General features: G+C 37.7%; 1 non-coding gene across 1 annotated transcript; it reads right to left on the bottom strand.

Annotated features, from left to right (window-relative positions):
- Nucleotides 1–297: 297 nt before the first annotated feature.
- On the bottom strand, nucleotides 298–404 carry LOC131250299 (small nucleolar RNA R71). The gene has a single exon (XR_009173224.1). It is a non-coding gene; the product is annotated as a small nucleolar RNA R71 (small nucleolar RNA).
- Nucleotides 405–11,527: the final 11,123 nt, after the last annotated feature.

Here is an 11,527-nt window from a genome sequence, read left to right as displayed (position 1 = left end):
TTTCCAGAAAATACGAGACATATGAATATCAAGCTAGGGGTGATCCAACTCATTCCAAAAATCCATGGACTTGAATATGAAAATCCATATTTACACATGAAAGAGTTTGATGAGATCATAGCCACTTTATATTTTTCAAATGTGTATGAAGACATGGTCAGGCTGAAACTCTTTCCCTTCTATTTGAAAGAGAAAGCCAAGACATGGTTGCATTTGCTACATCCTCGATCTATTGACAGATAGAATGACATGATAAGGTAGTTCATTAAGAACTTTTTTCCACACCATAAAATGAACACCCTCAGAAAGTCAATCATGAACTTCACCCAAAAGGAAGATGAAACATTCTTCCAATGTTGGGAGTGGTTCAAGGATCTTATCAGTTCATGCCCACAACACGGTTCTGAAACGTGGCACACTACACACTTTTTCTATAATGGACTGACATCTTCCATAGGCCAATTGGTTGAGACAATGTGTAATAGGGAATTCATGAATAAAAATGTCGATGATGTGTGGGATTATTTAGATAGACTTGCTAAAAAGACACAATCATGGGATGTCTCCCCAAAATCGAGCACCACCTCTAGGGCCACTCAATCAAAGGAGAGGGGCGGAATATGCCATCTGAAAAGGAGGATGACATCAATACTAAAGTGGCTAATCTCATAAGAAAATTCAAGGTCATGGAACTAAAGAAGGATAAGGAAAAGAAAACTGTTTGTGGTATTTGTGCTTGCAACATTCACATAATTGGAAATTACCCAACAATATCTTGTAACACCTCAGATTTCGAGGGTCGACCAAAGCTCAACTCCTGAGATCCAACGCATCATTTATGCAATAAAGATAATGATGTTTAAATGTTGTCCATGTTAGTGCATTAAAATGAGGGGGATTATACTAAAACAACATGTCATACTCCAGAGTTAATGTAATTAAGCAAGCAGAAGATTGAGATAAATATATGTATTTCATAACCTCCAGAGTATGAGTATGGTATCGGGCTGAATATAAACATGTATTATTTCAAAATTTACAAAATATCAAAATTTACATGTCCGACTAATCCATATAATCTCTGTGATTCCATCGATTAGCGCATGGTCTACATAGACCCGCCTGATAGTTGTACCTAGGAGAACTCCTCATCGTCAAAGAAGTCCATCTCAGATGTATAGACTCCGACATCACTTGCATCTACAACAGAGTCTAGTTAGTATTTTAAAACACCGTCCCAAAGTGAGAGTGAGTGATCAACTTAGTGGTACTATAAGGTAAAGGTTAACATGTTATCATTTCAATCAAGCAATAATGATAAAGTAGTACAACAGTTATTTCCTAAGTACTATCGTTAATGCAGGGATGGTATGCTGTAATGATGCATGCACTCACACGAAGCTCCCTCTCAAGTGACTTCGTCAACCATTCGCTCATGAAAAGCTCCTTATATGTGCCCTTCTTCACCAAAGCACATGCAATGCGATGCATGGTCATGTTAGTCAAGTACTTAATTAGGCTTATTCATACAACAGATTTGGGAAGCTAAGGCACCTCCCTTTATATCACTAACCCCAAATGGATATCCATCTAAGGTCATCAATCTTAGTTAATCACATACGATAGGAAAGTTGTAGGGCATCACTCCTAATGAAAGCAATGGATAGGCAAGTTCAAGAGTTTATACTTGAGGTCAATACAGGGAGGCTCGTCACCTCAGCATAGGCCGACAGCTTGAATACAGTGTCTCATACCACCGTATTCAGCTCATGAGTTTGGGTTGCTCACTGATCACTACGAGGAGGCTTGTCACCCCAGTGTAAGCCGACAGCTCGACCACGGTGTCCCATACCACCATGCCCGCTCATTAGTCTTAGCAGATTGTGGTATCATGGTTAAAACGAGTTTTATATTGGTAAGTGGTACATTAGATTCAAGCAGTAATGTCCATACATGGTAAACAAACAATAGGCCAATCGGGTTATTTAAAAAGTTCGATTGGTATGAGCGCATGGTGAATTAATTGATATGGAGTGCATAAGCAATCCACGTGGCCTAACCACCATCGACAATCGTCGTACGACTCGGATTCATCGAACGTATCCAATGTGGTGAGAATAATTCAGCCACTCATTCGAGAACTGTTACCGATTGCCTGAATTACATTGTAGTCCCAATCATACTTAAATGTAGCATGCAGATACATGTGGCAATCATATAAGCATTTAACAGACATTCCTAATACGAATCTCATTCGAGCATTTCATCAAACACATTGCACATATTATCAATATATTTCATTTCATCTATAAACTACATAATCGAAATTTAGGTTACATGAGGGAAACTATACATATAAATAGGTAATTGAGAATCATATCTCAATACCCTTAATAGTAATAATTCACCAACAATTTTCTCATTCAGACATTTTATCAAACACTTAGACTACATATTACCACGTACATAGACTAAATTAGTTACGGCATATATCATGGTAAATCCTTTCACAAGCAGACTATCATACACATAAAAAACATGAATTCTAGGTTAATAGTCAGGGCAAGCACAAATCATAATTTCAAGTTCATTCAAACATTTCAACAAACATATAGAATGCATATTTGTCCAACATAGTTCATACGTGTATAATATATGGAAAACGTCGTAACTAAGATCATATGGCAACAATCAAGTCAAACATAAATCATTGTCAACATTGAAAGCCTTGAAAACCATAACCTAAACATTTACAGTCCGCACCTTCCGTCGGAATCCTCGTTTCGAATGTGGTTTGAATCCTACGTTCCCGTATACAGAACAACGAGTACCTAAATCACGAAATAGGTTAGCTATTTCATCAATTACTCTATTTGGATTCCTAAATCAAGATTAAGGTTAGGATTTCTTACCCAAATCATAGTTGAAACAATTCGCGTAACAATGGTGGGGAGGTGAATTAGCACGTGGAGTAGTGGGAGTGAATCCCGGCAACGATCTCCCGAACTCTCTATCTTCTCCTCACTCTTTTCTCTTCTTTTCACTCTTCTCTCTCCTAGGGTTAGAGAAATTCATATGGAATGGGAATGGGGTGGTTCAAGGGCATTATATAGGCCTAGAACTGATGTCAATGGCCCCAAGGCCATGATATACTTAGGTTATAGCCAAAGGGTATGTGTTTCGGGCAGACGGGACACATCTGGAGGTCCATTACCTGACTATGTCATAGAGTAAGTTTCCTGAAAATGGATCTAGGCCAGGATACGATTCAACACGTTTGGATAGGCTAATCAATCATGAGGGACCTGTATCAAATCATCGGTCGTTGTCACTCGATCAGGGCCACAAGTATACCGATATATGCAAGAAAATTTCCCTGATCCATGGGTGTCATTCAGTTAGAAACTGACGGTCAGAAATCTTCAATTTCACCCGGAAGCCAATGGCCCAATTTACTTAAGTTCTGGTTCATTTTCTAAAGATATTCGCGTTTCTCATACACTTTGCTCAGGGCTCAAGTTGTGTGTTTCTGGATGCTATCTGGGCTCGATTCCTACGATAGTTGTCAAGCCCAATAAGACGGTCGTAACCCTATAGTTTCACGGTCATCGGACTTTCGACGTGCGGTACAGGTTCGATATGGAGTTTCAATGTGCTCGCGAGAGTAATTGACTTTTGGGATTTCTCCTAGGTTTTTAAGTTATGTTGAGTTAGTGATTTTGACGAGTTTGGGTCTTGCCATTCGTATAGAGAGTGGTTCAAGCTAATCCACTGATTAATTCAGTTTAGTACTTAATAACTTTTCGTCTAATTTCTACAGAATACGGTCCTTAGGAATTTCTGCCTGAGGTGATACTCGGACCTTCGTACGGATTTTTCTGACACGTTACAATCTACCCCCCTTAAAGAAAAATTTCATCCCCGAAATTAATACCTTTTTGTACTCCTCGAGGATCTGAGGGTAGTTCTTATGGACTTCGGCTTCCGTTTCCCAAGTAGTCTCTTGCTTAGTGTGGTGAGTCCACAATACTTCAAAAGCAGGATAACCTTGCTGCGCAGCACTTGTTCCTTCCCATCTAGAATATGTGTTGGTCGAAGTACATAAGTAACATCTTCACTTAGCTGTACTTGCTCCCATTTGATAATATGAGAAGGGTCAGGAATGTATTTCTTCAACATCGATATGTGAAATACGTTGTGTATGCCTGCAAGTGGTGTGGGCAAGGCGAGACAGTATGCTACCACACCCACAAGATCTAGAATCTAGAATAGGCCTATGAATCTCCGCGTAAGCTTCCCTTTCTTGTCAAAATGGAGTACTCCCTTTATGGGGGAAACCTTAAGAAACACATGGTCTCCAACTTTGAATTCCAACTACCCCTGTCGTGTATCAGCGTAACTCTTCAATCTACTCTATGCTGCAAGAAGTCGGCATCTGATAATATTAATCTTTTCTAAGGTCGCCTGAACTAAATCTGGGCTAATCAGGCTCTTCTCGCCAATTTCTGCCTAATAATGTGGTGCTCGACGTGGGCGCCCATACAATGCTTCATAGGGAGTCATGCCAATACTTGTTTGGAAGCTGTTGTTATAAGAAAACTTGGCATGGGGAAGGCAGTCATCCCAAATGTCCTTAAAATCAAGCACACACGCCCTCAACATGTCTTTTAATATTTGATTTACCCGTTCCATATGCTCATCGGTCTGTGGGTGGAACACGACACTGAACTTCAGTTTCACTCCCATTGCTTCCTGGATTTGAGTCTAGAAAATAGACATGAATCGCATATCTTGATCCGACACAATCTCTATAGGAACTCCATGCAGCTGTACAATCTCCTTGATGTACAGCTTGGCTAAATCATCTGCTAACTTTGAAACTCTAATCAGGAGGAAATGAGCCAATTTGATCAATCGGTCCACAATCACCCAAGTGGAGCTATGCCCTTTCCTCGTCTTCGGTAACCTAGAAATGAAGTCCATGGATATGAAATCTCATTTCCATTCAACTATGTGCATGGGCTAAAGTAAACCAGGAGGTCGGCAATGCTCGGCCTTGACCTGCTAACACGTGGACAATGAGACACGAAGTTTACTATCTGGACCTTCATATTGCCCCACCAGTATGAATACTACCCGGATGCATTGCCATCCTTGAATTGTGAGCGGCGTCTAGGACTTCCCTTCTCAAGTCATGGAGATTTGGGACGCATAGACGACCGCGACATCTCAAACCTCCATCTAAGCCAATCCTCCATTCAGATTCTTCACTGTCACTTGCTTACTTTCTCATTTTCACCAACAGCTCATCTTCTTTGTGCCGCAATGATTCAATCATCAATAAGCGGTTGTACATGGAGGTGTGCGACGCTCTTGAACGGCTCTCTACTATAAGCTTTTGTTCGAAGTCTCGCACAAACTCTTCCATATTCCACTCGTCTATCATCAATAGAGCTACAAATTCTACTATCTTCTTGCGGCTCCACGCATCGGCCATAAGGTTGGCCTTGTCAGGATGGTAGGAGACCTCAAACTTGAAGTCTTTCATGGTTTCCATCCAACGACGCTGCCTAATATTCAGGTCTCTCTGTGTGAAGATGTGTAAGTGCTATAGTTTATATCCCTGTCTGTTGTTAAATTTGTGGTGCCAAAATCACTGTTATAAATAACTTGTATAAGTGAAGCTCTCTCAAGGATCAACATTCATAAACAAGGAAAGCTCACAAGACAAGACTCAAGCTGTAAGACTTCAAGAAGAGTTCAAGGCAGTTTGTACACTTTCAAGATTGAGCTACATCAAGGTTTCAACTACATCAAGACTTCAAGGCTCATACTTCAAGGTCACTTGTTCCTAATGTTTCAATGTCCATACTTCATGGTTAAGGTTTAACTGACCATAGGTTGACCTTAGAAGTAGGTCATTTCGGATACATAAACCGAATGTTTATTTTACATGAGGTTGGTCTGTTCTTCGACTAGTCCTAGGCCTTCTTCGACTAGTCCTAGAGTTGCTTTGACCAGTCTAAGAAATTCCTCAATCAGTCATGAGTTTGTTACAAATTCCGGATGAAATCTGTTAGGCTTCGACTAGTCCAGGAATCTGTTTGACCAGTCGTAGGAACAGTGTCGACTGCATCTACGACCAGTCGACAATCTTCGACTCGAAATCCAGCGAAGCTTTTCAGGACCTACGACCAGTCGAAGGAGACCTACGACCAGTCGTAGGAGACCTTCGACTAGTCGTAGAACGGTCAAAGCATATCCCACCGGATTTTTCAAATATCTGTTATTGCTTCGACTAGTCGAAGAGCTCTCTAGACCAGTCAAAAACCCGATCTGCTCACCTATAAATAGTGCACGAATCTCAGAAGAAATCATCGAATTAATTAATCCATTCAAGCCAATCTTCGTCGAACTTCTGAGAGATAATTCTGTGCTCCATCTAAGCTAAGTGTGCTTATTTAATATTCTCTTTCCTTAGCTTTATTTAATTGATTTTGTTTCTGCTATTCCAATCTAATTTGATAAGAGGAATTGTTATTCCTTTTCTTTGGAATCAAAATCAATTAAGGCAAGCCCTATTTAGTTTAATTTAAAATCTATTAGAATTAGAACCATTGTAATTGAGTACTAGACATTGAACTTGGACATTCAATCATCTAATCTGATTTGGTTCTACCGGGCTGCTACATCGAAGGAGATAATTAGGTATTTTACATTTAATTGTAAATTCCTTTCTGTTTTGGTTTCTTTCAAGATTTGCCAGAAAAATCTTGTTATATTGGTTATCTGAGGAGAGCCAGGAAAACTCAGAAGTGGGGTTTTTTTAATTGTGTAAGCCCACAGACAAAGACACAATTGTAAAGGTTTTGGGTGAACCTGGGAAAACCTATTTTGTTAGTGAACGCTAATATCCCCTGTGTGAGGATATTAGGAGTGGAGTAGCATTTTGTGTGGCTGTTGTTTAACAGTTGGTGAACACACAGGCGAACCACTATAATCCTTTGTGTTGTGGTTAAATGATTTATTCTTTTGATCTTTAATTATTCTTTTGTGGGATGTATGTATGGTGGTGAATATTGTAATCATTTAATTCAAGCTTTGTGAGAATGTTGTAATAGTTTAGAATTTATTTTTGCTATTCCTTTATCAGCTTGATATTTAATTTCTTTTGAAAGTTGTTCCAGCAAGGTTGCCCTGCCATTTTTATGGTGTATGGTTGTCCCTAGAACAATACATTTGTGATTACAATTTATTTCAATTCAGTTTGTATTTATTTCTGTATTCCTCTTCGATTTGAGATTTGATACAAAGATCTCTCTAGAAATAAGGTTGTCCTACCATAAACTCTGGTTTTTGGTATAAGGTTGTCCTTAGAACAACGTTTGTATCAACCTCTCAAGATCTGAATTTTGAGGTTATTTTACTTTCCTGCATTATGATTTACTTTGGCTATCATATTCTTTTTAATTCCGCTATTATAAGTTTTATTTGGCATTGTCCTATTCACCCCCCCTCTAGGACATATAGCGTGGCCTTTTCAAGTGGTATCAGAGCCTAATAGCTCTTTTTTTTTAATTCTTGGATTTAATTCCTGAGCTAACGATTTAAGCTATTTAAGATGTCAAAATTTGATAGCCTTTCAGTCACTAGGCCTCCACCCTTTGATGGCTCCAACTATGCCTATTGGAAAGCCAGAATGAGGATCTTCCTCAAATCAATCGATGAAAATGTGTGGCAACCCACAGTGACTGAATGGAATCCTCCTATCATGGAAGTTACTGGGGTTGATGGTTTAAAATCCATGAAAGTCACACCATATTACCAATGGACCACTCTTCAGAAAAGTGAGAGTAGTGCAAATTGTAAAGCACTAAATGCAATTACTTGTGCACTATCACCGGATGAGTTCAAAAGAATCATTTCCTGTGATACTGCAAAGCAAGCTTGGGATATATTAGAAATGACACACAAGGGTACTACAATTGTCAAAAAATCTAAAGTCCAACTCCTCACAACTAGATTTGAAGAAATTCATATGGAGGAAAATGAAATGTTTATGGACTTTTACACTAGATTAAATGACATTGTAAACTCAATGTGGGGTCTTGGCGATAAAATCCCAGAAAGTAAAGTGTGTGCAAAAATATTACGCTCACTTCCTGAACGATTCAATTCTAAAGTAACCGCGATCCAGGAACTTCGTGATACGGATAATATGAGGGTAGAAGAACTAGTTGGTTCTCTACAAACCTACGAGTTAAACTTTAAAGCTCCTAAAGGTAAATCTATCGCACTAAAATCTTCTAAATGTAATTCAGAAGAAAATTCTGATTCAGAAGATGATATGGCTCTCTTAGCTAAAAAATTTTACAAGATTTTCAAAAGCAAGAAAAGGGTTGATTTTCAAAAATCAAATGATAAAAAGAAGTTTAGACCCAAATCTCAAAAATCTTTGAAAGATAGTCAATGTTACAACTGTCAAGAATATGGGCACTTAGCAAATAGATGTCCTACAAGGGACAAACCCAAGAAGAAGGGTATGTTGGCTACATGGGATGAATCATCTGATTCTGAAGGTTTTGAAACTGAGTCGGGCAATGAGGTTAAAGCTCTTATGACTCTAGCCAAATTCACATTTTCAGATAATGACTCAACAAGTGAAGAAAATCTGAATAGTGAATGTGAAAATGAAGATGATCTTCAAGACGCTTACAATGCCCTATATAAGGAAAGTTGTAAAATTGCTGTCAAACTTAAACTTCAAAAAGAAAAGTTTTCTAAACTCAAAAATTGTTTTGAATCACTTGTCTTAGAAAAATCACAAATTTCAGATTGTTTTGAAAAATCAAAATGCGATTTGGAATTCAAAAACTCCCTAATTATTGATTTAAAATCTGAAATTGAGAATCTTAAAACTGAAATATCTTCTCTTCTGAGTCTAAAGGACACATGGAAATATGCCCAAGGTGATTCAAAGTTAGAAAAACTTTTATCCGGATCAAGAAAAAGTGGCGATCGATCCGGGTTGGGCTATGATAAAAATTTACCTCCTAAACAAAAGTATACTCCTCCTATGTTTGTTAAAGGAGAGTCCTCAAACTCAAAAGGGAAAAGTACTTATTAAGATTTTTCTAGAAATTCAAAAACTTTTCAAAAACCTAGAAGCAGCCATGTTAACTTTAATCAGAAACGAAATCCACTAGCTGAAAAGATAGTTGATTTACTCAAGGAGCTCTTAAAATCTAACTCTATAGGTCATTCTTACAAATATACACAAAAGAAGACCAACTATGTTCCTAAACCCAAAACAGTTATGAAATGGGTTCCTAAAGTTACCTGCTTGGTTGCTCACACTGCTTTCAAAGTAACAAGTCATTCAAAGTGGTACCTAGACAGTGGATGCTCCAGGCATATGACAGGTGACAAAGCTTTATTCACGAATCTGAAAGATATGACTGATGGTTCAGTCACATTTGGTGATGGTAGCAACTGCAAGATTATAGGCCAAGGTACGGTTCAACTTTTTAATCTTCCTGTGTTTAGAAATGTTTTATATGTTGAAGGATTAAAACATAACTTGCTTAGTATATCTCAAATATGTGATAATAACCATAATGTTCGGTTTTCTAATCAAAGCTGTGAGATACTAAATAATAAGGGTTCTGTAATATTAACTGGACATAAAACGTCTGAAAATTGCTATATTATCAGTGAATCCAGCTCATCTAATCAAACATGTTACATGGTCCATACAGACGAGACTGATTTATGGCACAAACATCTTGGACATGTACATTATCAAAATTTATATAGATTGAGCAAACGAGAACTTATAAGAGGTTTACCCAAACTTCAGAAATTAGATAAAATATGTGGTGAGTGCCAGATAGGCAAATAAACAAAGAACTCACACAAAAAGGTGAATTCAAATACCACATCAAGACCACTCGAACTTCTCCACATGGATCTGATAGGACCTACCAGAACAGAAAGTCGTGGTGGGAAAAAGTATATCTTGGTAATAGTTGATGATTTTACTAGATACACTTGGGTAGTCTTCTTGAGGGATAAATCTGAAACCCTTGAAGAAGTAAGAAAAGTTCTCAAAAGGATTCAAACTGAAAAATCTTCTCAAATCAGTAAAATTCGTAGTGATCATGGATTTGAATTTGAGAATAGCAATTTTGAGAAGTTCTGTACCGACCAAGGAATATTACATGAATTCTCTGCTCCCAAAACTCCACAACAAAATGGAATTGTTGAAAGAAAGAATAGGGTGCTTCAAGAAATGGCTAATGTCATGTTGAATAGCATGAAGCTCTCTAAAAATCTTTGGGCTGAAGCAGTCAACACAGCTTGCTATATTATTAACCGTGTCTACACTAGCAAAGATAAAAATAAAACGGCTTACGAATTATGGTTCAATAAAAAGCCTACTGTTAAATACTTTTGAGTTTTTGGCAGCAAGTGTTATATTTTATGTGATCGTGAAAATTTGGAAAATTTTGATACGAAGAGTGATGAAGGGATTTTTCTAGGATATTCCTTAAACAGTCGAGCTTATAGGGTTCTGAACAAAAGGACTGGTGTGATTCAAGAATCCATTAATGTTGTCATTGATGATCACTTAAACACGCCAATTCCTAATTCAGATAATGATGAAGTACTAATCATTGATAAACCCGATACTTCATCGAATCAGACTGATTCTGAGTTGAGGACTGTTAAAGATCATCCAACCACACAAATTCTTGGAAACCCTCTCACTGGTGTTCGCACCCGTAGACAACTTGAGGATATATGTAATTATGTATGTTTTACATCCCAAATTGAACCATCTAACGTAAAAGAAGCTCTTACTGATGAGAACTGGATTGTTGCGATGCAAGAAGAACTCAACCAATTCGTAAGAAATGATGTTTGGTATCTCGTACCAAGACCTAGAGATAAACACATCATTGGAACAAAATGGATTTTCAAAAATAAGTCTGATGAGTGTGGAAATATAATTAGAAACAAGGCTAGTCTAGTGGTACAAGGTTATACTCAAATTGAAGGGATTGATTTTGATGAAACCTTTACACCAGTAGCACGTCTTGAATCTATCAGACTCTTTATATCCATTGCATGTTTTAAAAAGATAAAGATCTATCAGATGGATATAAAAAGTGCTTTTCTAAATGGTGATTTACATGAAAAAGTCTATGTTGAACAGCCAATGGGTTTTAAAGATTCCAAAAATACTGATCATGTATATCGGCTTAAAAAGGCACTTTATGGATTAAAACAAGCACCTAGGGCATGGTATGAGAAACTAACGAAATTTCTTTTAAGTCATAATTTTCAAATGGGATCTGTCGATAAAACTCTGTTTGTTAAAAAACATAATGATCATATCTTAATGGTATAAATTTATGTTGATGATATCATTTATGGATCAACTTGTACTTACCGAGTTTGCAGATTTGATGAAATCACAGTTCGAAATGAGCATGGTTGGGGAATTGACTTATTTCCTTGGATT

The sequence above is a fragment of the Magnolia sinica genome, chromosome 6 (genome assembly GCF_029962835.1).
Source record: "Magnolia sinica isolate HGM2019 chromosome 6, MsV1, whole genome shotgun sequence".
Classification (NCBI taxonomy): Eukaryota; Viridiplantae; Streptophyta; class Magnoliopsida; order Magnoliales; family Magnoliaceae; genus Magnolia; species Magnolia sinica.
Note: the sequence above shows the minus strand (reverse complement) of the source record. Positions and strands in the feature narration are given on the sequence as shown.